Consider the following 16174-nt stretch of genomic DNA (forward strand, 5'->3'; position numbering starts at 1 on the left):
GCATCATGCTGTGGGGGTGCTTTGCTGCAAGAGGGACTGGTGCACTTCACAAAATAGATGGCATCATGAGGAAGGAAAATTATGTGGATATATTGAAGCAACATCTCAAGACATCAGTCAGGAAGTTAATGCTTGGTCGCAAATGGGTCTTCCAATTGAACAATGACCCCAAGCATACTTGAAGTTGTGGCAAAATGGCTTAAGGACAAAAAAGTCAAGGTATTGGAGTGGCCATCACAAAGCCCTGACCTCAATCCTATAGAAAATGTGTGGGCAGAACTGAAAAAGCGTGTGTGAGCAAGGAGGCCTACAAACCTGACTCAGTTACACCAGCTCTGTCAGGAGGAATGTGCCAAAATTCACCCAACTTATTGTGGGAAGCTTGTGGAAGGCTACCCAAAACGTTTGACCCAAGTCAAACAATTTAAAGGCAACGCTACCAAATACTAATTGAGTGTATGTAAACTTCTGACCCACTGGGAATGTGATGAAATAAATAAAAGCTGAAATAAATCATTCTCTTTACTATTATTCTGACATTTCACATTCTTACAATAAAGTGGGGATCCTAACTTGGCTAAGGTGTATGTAAACTTCCGACTTCAACTGTAGCCTGAGTGCCAGATATGTTTGTGCTGTCATTGTTTGGCGTGACAGCAATATAGGAGTTAGCAAGACAGTACAAACAGATCTGGGACTCAGGCTAGGAAAGAGCTAAACAGCAGTCAGAGGTCATGAGTGAAGTATCTTAATCACAGCTTGTTAGGTGAAACAATTTATATCATTACAGTACAAACCTTCTATGTTTAATCACCAATGCATTCCTTCTAAGCTATTCATCACATCCAGATCCAGTTATGAGAAAATAGAACACCACAGACAAGATAACCTTAAAACAACTAAACTAATCAATTTATATACTGTATATACACACCGAAACCCAACAGAGTGAAAATAATTCCAGTCACTCTCACAACCACTCGTGCTTCACGACTCACTCCCAGCATGCACACCGACGAGAGAGAGAGAGAAGGAGGGAAGAGAGAGAGAGAGAGAGAGAGAGAGAGAGAGAGAGAGAGAGAGAGAGAGAGAGAGAGAGAGAGAGAGAGAGAGAGAGAGAGAGAGAGAGAGAGAGAGAGAGAGAGAGAGAGAGAGAGAATGAAGAGGGAAGTTGTATGCACTGTAGGCTACAGTATGTGATACAGTATGTTGTCATGGTGACGTTAAACCATTTTCTCACAAATCCAGTTGAGTTTCCTGTCACATGGGAAGTCATTCCATGCCTTTAGAGGACGCGTATCTTTGTATATCTCAGCACAGTCCTCCTGAACATATTCTGGATTGCCACCACCATTATCAGGCTGTGGGTCATATCAGTACCTAGAGGGTTAAATACCGTCAGATATCATGGTTAATACCAGTACCTACAGGGTTAAAAACATTCAGATTTCATGGTTAACACCAGTACCTACAGGGTTAAAAACTGTCAGATATCACAGTTAGAACATCACAGTTCTAAATAATATACAGAAATGTTTCAGCTTAAATTCAACTTTGTTGAGTGCTGCCATCAATGACAATAACCTGTATAGATGAAGGTTGAATGAACTGAACATTGTAGCCTTATTGTCAGAGTAGTTATGATCTCTTACTCTGTGGTCAGTGTTGGTCCGCCAGTTGGGTATGGAGGACCTAGAGTATGAATAACACAGAGAATCTGTCCTAGTCCTTACACTGTGGTCAGTGTTATTAGAGCAGTAGTGTTTTACCTTGGGGTGGTCAGTGGGGTTCCGTCCACCCATCTCCAGGTCCCCTCAGTAACAGAGTCAGTCAGACCAATCCAGACTGTGTTGTTGAGGTTGAAGAGAAATTTCTGTTGTTGAGAAAGATAAAGATATACCTATTTGTTTGATCATATCTACCATCTGTACACCCATCTCTCTCTCTCTCTCTCTCTCTCTCTCTCTCTCTCTCTCTCTCTCTCTCTCTCTCTCTCTCTCTCTCTCACCTGTTCCTTATCTGTGTTTATGATCACCAGGTCTGCTCCTCTCTCCAGACAGTCATCTCTGCTCTCCTTCCAGATTTTAGAGACAGGAAGTACCAACTGGATTCAAACTTCTGCCAGCCTTCAGGACAGGTTTGTTCTACAAGATGAAAACATGAATTTCCTTCAACTTATCACACTGGACACTTGATGAAAGAATACAGACACACTATAAAGTGTGTGGGATTAATGATAATGTATTACTGTAGGTTTACTCACTGAGATTGGTAAACCTCCTGTTAAGAATCTCTCTCTCAGTCTGTAGCTGGTCTCTCTCTTCAGTCAGGGTGTTGTAACTGGTCTGTAGCTGGTCTCTCTCTTTAGTCAGGTTGTTGTAACTGGTCTGTAACCGGTCTCTCTCTTTAGTCAGGGTGTTGTAACTAGTCTGTAACCGGTCTCTCTCTTTAGTCAGGGTGTTGTAACTAGTCTGTAGCTGGTCTCTCTCTGTTGAGTCATGATGACCATTGACTCCATCTGTAAAAGGGAAAAGTTAATCAAACATATAACTACCACACCATTGATGATTAAGTATGATTAAGTAGGCTACTTAAGTCTCATTGACAACATTCTAAACTTACAGTAGACAGACAGGCCTATGATCCCAGCCAGTAGGAGAACACACAGCAGACCCAGACACACTGCAGCAACTCCAGAGGGTCTCTTCCACCACTGAACATGAACTGAATCACAAATGATTAAAGTAAGAACTTTGGTAACTGGTTTTACTGTATCATCCAGGATTGGGACAAATAAAGATATAGTACTACAGGATAATCTCACCTTTAATGTGTGTGTTTAATTTGTGTGTGTGTGTGTGTGTGTGTGTGTGTGTGTGTGTGTGTGTGTGTGTGTGTGTGTGTGTGTGTGTGTGTGTGTGTGTGTGTGTGTGTGTGTGTGTGTGTGTGTGTGTGTGTGTGTGTGTGTGTGTGTGTGTGTGTGTGTGTGTGTGCGTGCGTGCAATCTTACCTGAAACAACTCCATCTCTTGGACTGGGCTTGAACGCTTTTACGTTGCCACATAATTGGTCATCAATGTCCGTGTAATTCATTGCATCAGGCTCATAGTCTACGAATTCGTCTGAGTTTTCATAGACTCTCTCTGACATCTTAACACACTTGTGGTCAAATACAGTAACTTCTACTTCTAACCTCAGCTCTAATGTACGTCTGTACCTGTGTCTTCTCCCTGGACTGTTCGGTGTCTGTGTGACTTATGGTAGTGACACTATTTTTTTAACTGTCAACCACAGTGAAGGGGGAACTGTCCAATCAACACAACACTGGCCACCACGTGACTTGCACCAGCCTTAGTTTCTAATCTAAACATGGTTGTTTCTCATCCGTTTTAAATTATTCAAGATATAATTGAAGTGATCATCTATTTCAGCATATACAAAATTGGACATAGATCTTAGAGCATTACTGAGGCTTTGACATCCCAGCCTTCATGAGGAGGTCACGTTATGGCTTGTACTCTGTGACTGGCCATCGATGGCCATACAGGGACCTGTTTTTCTATGTATGCTGTCTGTGTGTGACATCAGCGTGAGGAGTTCTTCAGAGGTGGTGGGGGAAATATATGTCTGCATCTTTAACAGTGGTTTAAAAGGGGAACTCTACGTGTGTGTGTGTGTGATGTGAGTGTGTGTGTGTGTGTGGATGCTTGAGTGCCTGCATATGTGGCTAATTTTGGTTTGTTTCCTCCTGTAGGTACTGGTATTAACCATGATATCTGAAGGTATTTAACCCTGTAGGTACTGGTATTAACCATGATATCTGACTATTTTTAACCCTGTAGGTACTGGTATTAACCATGATATCTGACTGTTTTTAACCCTCTAGGTACTGGTATTAACCATGATATCTGACTGTATTTAACCCTGTAGGTACTGGTATTAACCATGATATCTGACTGTATTTAACCCTGTAGGTAGTGGTATTAACCATGATATCTGACTGCTTTTAACCCTGTAGGTACTGGTATTAACCATGATATCTGACTGTTTTTAACCCTGTATGTACTTGTATTAACCATGATATCTGACTGTTTTTAACCCTCTAGGTACTGGTATTAACCATGCTATCAGATGGGTTTTAATCCTGTAGGTACTGGTAATAACCATGATATTTGACTGTTTTTAACCCTGTAGGTTCTGGTTTGACAAACTGCCTGATAATGCAGGTCCTACAGGGGATGAGGACTGTGCTGAGATATACAAAGATACGCGTTCTCTAAAGGCATGGAATGACATGTCATGTGACAGCAAACTCAACTGGATTTGTGAGAAAGTGGTTTAACATCACCATGACAACATACTGTAACAATACAGTAGCCTACAGTGCACACAACTTCCTCCCTTTCTCTCTCCCTCTCTCTCTCTCTCTCTCTCTCTCTCTCGCTTCTCTCTCTCTCTCTCTCTCTCTCTCTCTCTCTCTCTCTCTCTGTCTCTCTCTCTCTCCCTCTCTCCCTCTCTTTCTCTGTCTCTCTCTCTCTGTCTCTCTCTCTCTGTCTCTCTCTATCTCTCTCTCTCTCTCTCAAACCTACAAACACACTTATTGTTGTATTTGTTTGTAGTAGCATATTAATACAAGTCCTACTTAGTTCCTGCTTGTAGCTTCTATGGTATTATTTTATGTATCATTAAGGCAAATGTAGGGAGAGGTCAAAGGTAAAATAATAATATTAGTAATAAGCATGGATATGTTGTAAAATTAAAAACCTATATGCCTTAAAATGTTTATGGATTGAGAACCAGTTGAAGGGTTAATACAGAGCAGAGACATTTATGTGTTTTTCATAAAACTCCCTGCAGCTGGTCTGGGAATGTCAATGACGTGATGGCTGTGTGGAGATTGGAGTAACAATGGAACTAGTGTTATCATTTCTTTATGCTTATGACCTTATGACCTGACACATGGCCACATGCACATAATCTCAGGGGCCGGGGAGGATGATGAATGATACATGTTTTATAATGTGTTATGAAATGATAATGGTGAAACAGAATGAACATGTTTGATATTTTATAATCCAGATACATGCTTAAATAAGGAATATAGACATGGAGTATATGCTGTGTTTTAAATGAATGCATGTGTTCTTTCACAGGGGCTCTTACACTGTGGCCCATGGGGTTGTTATAGACACATGGTATGCATTACATTAGTTTTTTAAGAAGGGGCCTAAGCACGCAGCCAATAGAATGATAGAATGAGAGGGGTGGTACAGAACTAAAAAAAAGTTAGGAATGTACGCATGTTTTTTCATTTGTGTGGATATAAGAGATCTCTAAGCCAGAGAGAGACAGGTTTGTTCCATGGAGCAAGCTGGGCTTTGTTATGCAATAAAGTCAAATTCTTGAATTCACAAGCTCCGGTGTCTTGAGAGATATTTTTGAGTTGATTATCTATTGGTCAAATATTTGTACCACGACACTTCCTGTGTACCAGTAGTTATGTTTCACACATCAACAGATACAACATAATGTTAGTACATTTGACTTGTTGCACACTCTACATGCAGTGCATTTCATCAATTACAATTCAAATACATTCTTCATACTTGCTACATATATTGACATGCTCCCATTTAGGTCTGGTGCAAACATTCTCAACCCTACCAAACCACCATTATATACACTGTATAAGAGTGTAGTAGAGATATCAAAGGGTATCAAAGGATGTTCATTAATAGTCTTTGACAGTCAGTCTTTGCTGTCAAGTTACATATAAGCACAATATCAAACACTCATATTTGACTGTTGTTCCCCTATATGGGTCCCAAAAGAGGGAAGTGAAGTGGTTCAACCAGCTGTCACTCAAGAAATCCTCAACCAATCAGGTTAATCAAGAGAGAGGAGAGCCCTGGTGGGTTCTGTTGACATCTCATCCTCAATGGTTAAGCCTACCCACCCTCAATATCCACTTGGAGCAGTTTGTAGTGTCACATCTATTGTATGGACATTATAATGACCCATGTTTGTAGTCCTGGATCTCCTGAACATGTTGATGTATATTTGGGAGAAAACAGAGGGTCCAAATCAGCAGAAATGTGAAAGGAAGGGGGAATTCTGGAAACTCCCTGAATTATCTTGGGGCTGTTACATATGATATTTAATATATGTTAACAGCTAGCCTTTATTCTCCACTTCCCCTCTATTATCTATATCTTCCTGGTATGATAGTGTCCTGTCCATCACCACAAATAGCAAGTCCCATTCCCTGGACAGGAGGACTGTGTTGAGATATACTCTGGACAAGATGACCATGTAGAGACATGGAATGATTTATATTGTGCCACAGAAAATTGTTTAACAATAAGCACTGTAACAATCTCTCACACACACACATGCACACAAGTACGTACACAAGTATGCAAACTTGTTCTATTTTTTATATTAGCATAGCCACAACTACCCGTGTCATTTTGTTGATACTTTCCTAGAGTTAACACCTACAGCAGTCACACTGACAGATTCACACAGATGACTCAGAGACAGAGATATCACTGGAAGCAGAGCCTTAACGTATAGTAGACCTACATAGAAAGAAAGACCCAGGCATTGTTAAAGATGTCAAAGTTAATCTATGCCGATCCAGATATGAACAAGAAGGTCAAGTTTGACAGAGATGAGATGGAGGAGAGGATTGTGGATATCTACATCAGTGCAGACACCCTGAGAGACGGTGAGACCAGCACCAAGAGAGAAGTGAAAGCAGACACTGCTCCTAATAATGGACCAGGAGACCAGTACTCAGGTAACACACACACACAGACACACAGCAGGACTCTTAGCCTGATAGCTCAAAGAACAGACCCTTCCTACAGATGTAGAATCTCAAATCAAATCAAATCAAATCAAATTTTATTGGTCACATGCGCCGAATACAACAGGTGCAGACATCACAGTGAAATGCTTACTTACAGCCCTTAACCAACCGTGCATTTATTTTAAACAAAAAAAGTAAAAATAAAACAACAACAAAAAAAGTGTTGAGAAAAAAAGAGCAGAAGTAAAAATAAAGTGACAGTAGGGAGGCTATATATACAGGAGGGTACCGTTGCAGAGTCAATGTGCGGGGGGCACCGGCTAGTTGAGGTAGTTGAGGTAATATGTACATGTGGGTAGAGTTAAAGTGACATATGCATAAATACTTAACAGAGGAGCAGCAGCGTAAAAAGGATGGGGTGGGGGGGCAGTGCAAATAGTCCGGGTAGCCATGATTAGCTGTTCAGGAGTCTTATGGCTTGGGGGTAGAAGCTGTTGAGAAGTCTTTTGGACCTAGACTTGGCACTCCGGTACCGCTTGCCGTGCGGTAGCAGAGAGAACAGTCTATGACTAGGGTGGCTGGAGTCTTTGACAATTTTGAGGGCCTTCCTCTGACACCGCCTAGTATAGAGGTCCTGGATGGCAGGAAGCTTTGCCCCAGTGATGTACTGGGCCGTACGCACTACCCTCTGTAGTGCCTTGCGGTCGGAGGCCAAGCAGTTGCCATACCAGGCGGTGATGCAACCAGTCAGGATGCTCTCGATGGTGCAGCTGTATAATTTTTTGAGGATCTGAGGACCCATGCCAAATCTTTTTAGTCTCCTGAGGGGGAATAGGCTTTGTCGTGCCCTCTTCACGACTGTCTTGGTGTGTTTGGACCATGATAGTTCGTTGGTGATGTGGACACCAAGGAACTTGAAGCTCTCAACCTGTTCCACTACAGCCCCGTCGATGAGAATGGGGGCGTGCTCAGTCCTCTTTTTTTTCCTGTAGTCCACAATCATCTCCTTTGTCTTGGTCACGTTGAGGGAGAGGTTGTTGTCCTGGCACCACACGGCCAGATCTCTGACCTCCTCCCTATAGGCTGTCTCATCGTTGTCGGTGATCAGGCCTACCACTGTTGTGTCGTCGGCAAACTTAATGATGGTGTTGGAGTCGTGCCTGGCCATGCAGTCATGGGTGAACAGAGAGTACAGGAGGGGACTGAGCACGCACCCCTGAGGGGCCCCCGTGTTGAGGATCAGTGTGGCAGATGTGTTGTTACCTACCCTTACCACCTGGGGGCGGCCCGTCAGGAAGTCCAGGATCCAGTTGCAGAGGGAGGTGTTTAGTCCCAGGATCCTTAGCTTAGTGATGAGCTTAGAGGGCACTATGGTGTTGAATGATGAGCTGTAGTCAATGAATAGCATTCTCACGTAGGTGTTCCTCTTGTCCAGGTGGGAAAGGGCAGTGTGGAGTGCAATAGAGATTGCATCATCTGTGGATCTGTTGGGGCGGTATGCAAATTGGAGTGGGTCTAGGGTTTCTGGGATAATGCTGTTGATGTGAGCCATGACCAGCCTTTCAAAGCACTTCATGGCTACAGACGTCAGTGCTACGGGTCGGTAGTCATTTAGGCAGGTTATCTTAGAGTCCTTGGGCACGGGGACTATGGTGGTCTGCTTGAAACATGTTGGTATTACAGACTCAGTCAGGGACATGTTGAAAATGTCAGTGAAGACACTTGCCAGTTGGTCAGCACATGCTCGGAGTACACGTCCTGGTAATCCGTCTGGCCCTGCGGCCTTGTTAATGTTGACCTGCTTAAAAGTCTTACTCACATCGGCTACGGAGAGCGTGATCACATAGTCATCCGGAACAGCTGGTGCTCTCATGCATGCTTCAGTGTTGCTTGCCTCGAAGCGAGCATAGAAGTGGTTTAGCTCGTCTGGTAGGCTTGTGTCACTGGGCAGCTCGCGGCTGTGCTTCCCTTTGTAGTCTGTAATAGTTTTCAAGCCCTGCCACATCCGACGAGCGTCAGAGCCAGTGTAGTACGATTCAATCTTAGACCTGTATTGACTCTTTGCCTGTTTGATGGTTCGTCGGAGGTCATAGCGGGATTTCTTATAAGCGTCCGGGTTAGAGTCCCGTTCCTTGAAAGCGGCAGCTCTACCCTTTAGCTCAGTGCGGATGTTTCCTGTAATCCATGGCTTCTGGTTGGGGTATGTACGTACGGTCACTGTGGGGACGACATCATCGATGCACTTATTGATGAAGCCAGTGACTGATGTGGTGTACTCCTCAATGCTGTCTGAAGAATCCCGGAACATGTTCCAGTCTGTGCTAGCAAAACAGTCCTGTAGCTTAGCATCTGCGTCATCTGACATGTCAACATGTCCCTCCTCACTCTATTGATGCTGTGTTCTAATACAGTCTAGGTAGATGGGTTTGGGTTAGTTATCTGTGTTCTAATACAGTCTAGGTAGATGGGTTTGGGTTGGTTATCTGTGTTCTAATACAGTCTAGGTAGATGGGTTTGGGTTGGTTATCTGTGTTCTAATACAGTCTAGGTAGATAGGTTTGGGTTAGTTATCTGTGTTCTAATACAGTCTAGGTAGATGGGTTTGGGTTAGATATCTGTGTTCTAATACAGTCTAGGTAGATGGGTTTGGGTTGGTTATCTGTGTTCTAATACAGTCTAGGTAGATAGGTTTGGGTTAGTTATCTGTGTTCGAATACAGTCTAGGTAGATGGGTTTGGGTTAGTTATCTGTTTTCAAATACAGCCTACGTAGGTGGGTTTACATTACTTATCTTTGTACAAATACAGTCTAGGTAGATGGGTTTGGGTTAGATATCTGTGTTCTAATACAGTCTAGGTAGATGGGTTTGGGTTGGTTATCTGTGTTCTAATACAGTCTAGGTAGATAGGTTTGGGTTAGTTATCTGTGTTCGAATACAGTCTAGGTAGATGGGTTTGGGTTAGTTATCTGTTTTCAAATACAGCCTACGTAGGTGGGTTTACATTACTTATCTGTGTTCGAATACAGTCTAGGTAGATGGGTTTGGGTTAGATATCTGTGTTCTAATACAGTCTAGGTAGATGGGTTTGGGTTGGTTATCTGTGTTCTAATACAGTCTAGGTAGATAGGTTTGGGTTAGTTATCTGTGTTCGAATACAGTCTTGGTAGATGGGTTTGGGTTAGTTATCTGGGCACATACAGCAGTGTTTCCTTCAAACCGCAAACACTAAAGTACACACAATAGAATATACTACGGGCGGCAGGTAGCTTAGTGGTTAAGAGCATAGTGCCAGTAACCGAAAGGTCGCTGGTTCTAATCCCCGAGCCGACTAGGTGAAAAATCTGTCGATGTGCCCTTGAGCAAGGCACTTAACCCTAATTGCTCCTGTAAGTCGCTCTGGATAAGAGCGTCTGCTAAATGACAAAAAAATAAAAAATACTACCACATCTTAATTTTCCATTTAAATATTTTGTAAAATATTGTAAATTTGATCAAATGTGGAATGATACCAGTCATCAGTCAATCATCAGGGTGACTTCTGACTACTGTTTATCTCTTTCCCACTAACAGGTATATATTTTATATACATTTTTTGGTGATATTTTCCCCTTCTATAACCCACAGTAAAGTTTGAGGCCCTCTTGAAGGTGTGACACAGTCATCATCAGGCTGAATTTGGTGCAAACCACAACACAAACAACCTGACAAAGATAAATGTCATTCAGTTTCCCAGATGTAAATATGCAGGTGTCATCATTACTGTATAAGATATTCATTGTATTTTCCATCTCTTAGATATATTGTGTTTTGTATTTGTGTCAAAGCACCAGTTTAGTCAGTAGGTTGTTATGACGGTTCACTGCCACCCTATGGCCTCTGTTGTCTCTGCTAGTCAACATGATGGCTGCTGAAAGCTTCTTGGTAACTGAGTCACTCCTCATCTCTCTTCCAACCCCACTCATGAGGTTGGCCACGTTCCAGGCTGACTACATTGATGTCGCCTGCCAGATGTCACAACTCCTCGATAGATTTTTAACATATCAGCTAACCAAATCATATGGTATAGCAATCTAATGCCCAACAGCACAGTCGATGACTTGGCCAGCAGCCATGGGTCAATGGCTGTCTTCAATGTAGTCGGCCTGGAATGAGACCATCCTCCGTGTGGTTGACAGATTGAGCAGTACTGAGCTCTGACCTCACAGACACAGGAAACTATTAACCCTTCTACTGCTCTCCCTCCCTCCCATCTCCCTCTGACCTCACAGACACAGAAAACTACTAACCCTGCTACTGCCCTCCCTCCCTCCCATCTCCGTCTGACCTCACAGACACAGTAAACTACTAACCCTTCTACTGCCCTCCCTCCCTCCCATCTCCGTCTGACCTCACAGACACAGGAAACTACTAACCCTGCTACTGCCCTCCCATCTCCCATCTCCCTCTGACCTCACAGACAAAAAAAAACTACTAACCCTTCTCCTGCTCTCCCTCCCTCCCATCTCCCTCTGACCTCACAGACACAGGAAACTACTAACCCTGCTCCTGCTCTCCCTCCCTCCCATCTCCCTCTGACCTCACAGACACAGGAAACTACTAACCCTGCTCCTGCTCTCCCTCCCTTCCATCTCCCTCTGACAGTATCCTCTTCTCTTATCACTCTGGTTACGATTTAACTCTTTGGCCTCAAGTTCATTTCAAAGCCATAACTAAGTTTAATTTCTTTGTACATGTCACGCCCTGACTCTGGGGACTCCTATTTGTTGAGTCAGGGTGTGTATATTCTATGTTGTGGTGTTCTATGTTATAGGTTCTATTATGTGTAGATCTATGTTGGCCGGGTTGGTTCCCAATCAGAGGCAGCTGTAGCTCGTTGTCTCTGATTGGGGACCATACTTAGGCAGCCTATTGGCACTAGTGGGTTGTGGGATCTTGTTCCGTGTTAAGGTATGTTGTGTTGTGTTGCGCTGCCTTGGACTTCACGTATCATTTGTTTATTGTTTTGTCGTTGTGTTTATTCGCTAATAAACATGTATGCATATCACGCTGCGCCTTGGTCCGTCCCGTTCGTCAACGATCGTGACAGTACAACTATGTTGAATAATGGGTGAATATTGACCGTGTTAGCCACAATCTCACTCAGATGTGATGATTAAAGCTTCAGGTTACCTTTGTCAAGATTTTGAATCTTTCTTTAAATCTGAATATCTTTGTAGTTCATTCTAATTATAACCTGAGAACAAACTCATTTTCTTGTGAGATCAAATTAATCTCTGTATAATTGATGTACAGGTAGTGGATACAGTGGGGAAAAAAAGTATTTAGTCAGCCACCAATTGTGCAAGTTCTCCCACTTAAAAAGATGAGAGAGGCCTGTAATTTTCATCATATGTACACGTCAACTATGACAGACAAAATGAGAAAAAAAATTCCAGAAACTCACATTGTATGATTTTTAATGATTTATTTGCAAATTATGGTGGAAAATAAGTATTTGGTCAACTTCAAACAAGCAAGATTTCTGGCTCTCACAGACCTGTAACTTCTTCTTTAAGAGGCTCCACTGTCCTCCACTCGTTACCTGTATTAATGGCACCTGTTTGAACTTGTTATCAGTATAAAAGACACCTGTCCACAACCTCAAACAGTCACACTCCAAACTCCACTATGGCCAAGACCAAAGAGCTGTCAAAGGACACCAGAAACAAAATTGTAGACCTGCGCCAGGCTGGGAAGACTGAATCTGCAATAGGTAAGCAGCTTGGTTTGAAAAAATCTACTGTGGGAGCAATTATTAAGAAATGGAAGACATACAAGACCACTGATAATCTCCCTCGGTCTGGGGCTCCACGCAAGATCTCACCCAGTGGGGTCAAAATGATCACAAGAACGGTGAGCAAAAATCCCAGAACCACACGGGGGGACCTATTGAATGACCTGCAGAGAGCTGGGACCAAAGTAACAAGCCTACCATCAGTAACACACTGCGCCGCCAGGGACTCAAATCCTGCAGTGTCAGACGTGTCCCCCTGCTTAAGCCAGTACATGTCCAGGCCCGTCTGAAGTTTGCTAGAGTGCATTTGGATGATCCAGAAGAGGATTGGGAGAATGTCATATGGTCAGATGAAACCAAAATATAACTTTTTGGTAAAAACTCAACTCGTTGTGTTTGGAGGACAAAGAATGCTGAGTTGCATCCAAAGAACACCATACCTACTGTGAAGCATGGGGGTGGAAACATCATGCTTTGGGGCTGTTTTTCTGCAAAGGGACCAGGACGACTGATCCGTGTAAAGGAAAGAATGAATGGGGCCATGTATCGTGAGATTTTGAGTGAAAACCTCCTTCCATCAGCAAGGGCATTGAAGATGACACGTGGCTGGGTCTTTCAGCATGACAATGATCCCAAACACACCGCCCGGGCAACGAAGGAGTGGCTTCGTAAGAAGCATTTCAAGGTCCTGGAGTGGCCTAGCCAGTCTCCAGATCTCAATCCCATAGAAAATCTTTGGAGGGAGTTGAAAGTCTGTGTTGCCCAGTGACAGCCCCAAAACATCACTGCTCTAGAGGAGATCTGCATGGAGGAATGGGCCAAAATACCAGCAACAGTGTGTGAAAACCTTGTGAAGACTTACAGAAAACGTTTGACCTGTGTCATTGCCAACAAAGGGTATATAACAAAGTATTGAGAAACTTTTGTTATTGACCAAATACTTATATATCCACCATCATTTGCAAATAAATTCATTAAAAATCCTACAATTTGATATTCTGGAAAAAAAATTCTCATTTTGTCTGTCATAGTTGACGTGTACCTATGATGAAAATTACAGGCCTCTCTCATCTTTTTAAGTGGGAGAACTTGCACAATTGGCGGCTGACTAAATACTTTTTTTCCCCACTGTATATAGGACATGGGATGTAATAATGTTCAATGTTTTTATTTATTCAACAAAAGCTGGAGAGCACATGCTTAAAAATATAATGAAATTACAAATTACCATTACATTCAATTTCACCTCATTACCGTACAAAATACATATTTTTAAAATAATCGTCATCTTAATCTGAGGAAGTAATGCGTATTTAACCATTTAACAGGATCGTTACACCTGAGAGCTGAGAAAGATACATTTGTTTCAGATTACTTCTCATTGTACATTGGTGGGAGGAATGATCAGTAATATGCAGAACATAATGAAAGAACAGTATGTAACCTGTATCGGCTGTTCTGCTGATGGTAAAAAAATATATATATAAATTTTACCACCAATTTGCAGTTCAGCTCTTACGAACTCTATTGCTCACGATATCACATCCTGTCAAATGGAGAAGCACTCACCTGCACTCTGTACTAGTAACTATTGATGCAAGGAGCTCTTCAATCAAACTCTTCTTACAGTGTATCAGTTCTCTCTGTCATCCCAATCATGCGGTTTTTTTATAGCTGTGATAATGACGATCCATCCCATACAGTGACGTTGAGGTCTCGACTGAAAGAGAACCTTAAAGTGACTTTCTCTTTCTATTTGGATAAATCTTTAACTTCACGTTCTTCATTACAATGTAATATATTTATGTGATAGTGAGGTATAGTCATACTAGACACAATGTAGCTCCGATTCTTATTATATTTGGTTACATGTAGCCAGAGGGGGGAATTGTCAGAGGTTACCAGGGTAACTGCATTGGCAGGGAGCGTTAGTAGTCTCTAAGCTTTGTCTGCCAATCATGTTTTTAGCTGGTGAGATTCTGACCTCTTGTGCCCACAGTGCACCATGTCAAGACGATGATTTAGACAGAATCCCAATTACTCTTAAACAGCTTCATATTGTCATTTCCTTTACTTTGTTATGTCAGAGTGAGACCCGGATGTTTTCCCCATAGAGATGCATTACATTCAATTTAATTATATGGGTTTCTCATCATATTGCTTTCATATGGCAAGGTCTTTCAGATCTGTGGTGGTTACAAAGGAAAGAAGGCAAGGACAGGAGACAAGGAAAGGAAGGAAGCAGATTGAGACTATTGGGACGTGACCTTATGGGTGTTTGGTATCACAGCTGCTGACTGTGTTGTGTTTATGGGTGTTTGGTATCACAGCTGCTGACTGTGTTGTGTTTATGCTGGAGTGCAGCAGCTGTAGAGGTAGCACTTAATCCAACATATATATCTGTACAGTGATGTCTGTTTGCACACATCAATACAGGTCACATTCTAACACACACACACACACACACACACACACACACACACACACTGGACACACTCTTTTGTCTCCATAACACAGTAATATGTCAAATGAATAAACCTTCAGTGTTTGTTCAGGAGAAAGTTTACATTGATAAAGACTGATGGATTGCTGTCGTTCAGAATGTCAACACGTTGGACACACCCAAACACACATGTACACTCAGTGGATGTTAACAGTTGATCCTGTGGGTGACTGGGTCCAAACAGCGGGAGGCTAGAGAAGGAGGATACATTGGCACACACACAATCACAGATTTCTAAAGATTCTAAAGTGGGGGTCAATGTTCTCTGAAGAACGCTGGAGAACAGAATGTTGGATGTCTGCATTCCAGCAACGTTCAGCAAACATTCTGATGTGTTTGGATAAAATGGTTCCATTGTTGTACATCTGATCTGTGTCACTAACGTTGTCACTGATGTTGTATTATACCAAGTCAATCAGTATTACTAATGTTGTATCATCTAGCAAAGGTGAAACACATTGATGCTGCTTCCTGGGTTGAGAATTGAGGTCCTGTTTGGCGTAGATGATAACAGTGTGGCCCTAGCACTGTAAGGGTGGTGGGTTCGATTCCCGCTGGAGTCACATACCCTATACTCAAAATGTATGCACCCACTCTACTGTAAATCGCTTTGGATTAAAGAGGTTGCTAATATTGTTACATGTTAACAGACTTCTGTTAAAATCCCAAACCCTGTCCCAGCAGGAGGCCTTTTGCCTTTTGGTAGGCCGTCATTGTAAATAAGAATTAGTTCTTAACTGACTTCCATAGTTAAATAAAAGTTAAATAAAATAAATGCATTCAAATTAAAGGTAATCATGAAAAAACAATGTATTTTGGAGATGGTTTTCACCTACGGTACCAATCCTGATTCAACTGTTGTGTGTAGAGTACAGTATGTATCAATACTGTATATCACCTTGTTGGAAGACACTTTTACCTTTCATGTGGTACTATGAGAAAAGGTACCGTATGATGTTGTGTTGTCAAGGCTACAGCCATGATTCTCCACTCTGTTCCTGATGTTGTGTTGTCAAGGCTACAGCCATGATTCTCCAATCTGTTCCTGATGTTGTGTTGTCAAGGCTACGGCCATGATTCTCCA

General features: G+C 42.4%; 1 pseudogene across 1 annotated transcript; it reads right to left on the reverse strand.

The window, feature by feature from the left end:
- Positions 1–1455: 1455 nt before the first annotated feature.
- Positions 1456–3092, reverse strand: LOC311112499 (annotated as a pseudogene). The gene is made up of 6 exons: positions 3011–3092; positions 2623–2724; positions 2264–2518; positions 2009–2144; positions 1770–1873; positions 1456–1468 (listed from the first exon to the last, which is right to left on the reverse strand). The product of its transcript is annotated as an uncharacterized misc_RNA (transcript).
- Positions 3093–16174: the final 13082 nt, after the last annotated feature.

This window comes from Coregonus lavaretus (assembly GCF_964263955.1).
Source record: "Coregonus lavaretus genome assembly, chromosome: 38".
NCBI classification, from domain to species: Eukaryota; Metazoa; Chordata; class Actinopteri; order Salmoniformes; family Salmonidae; genus Coregonus; species Coregonus lavaretus.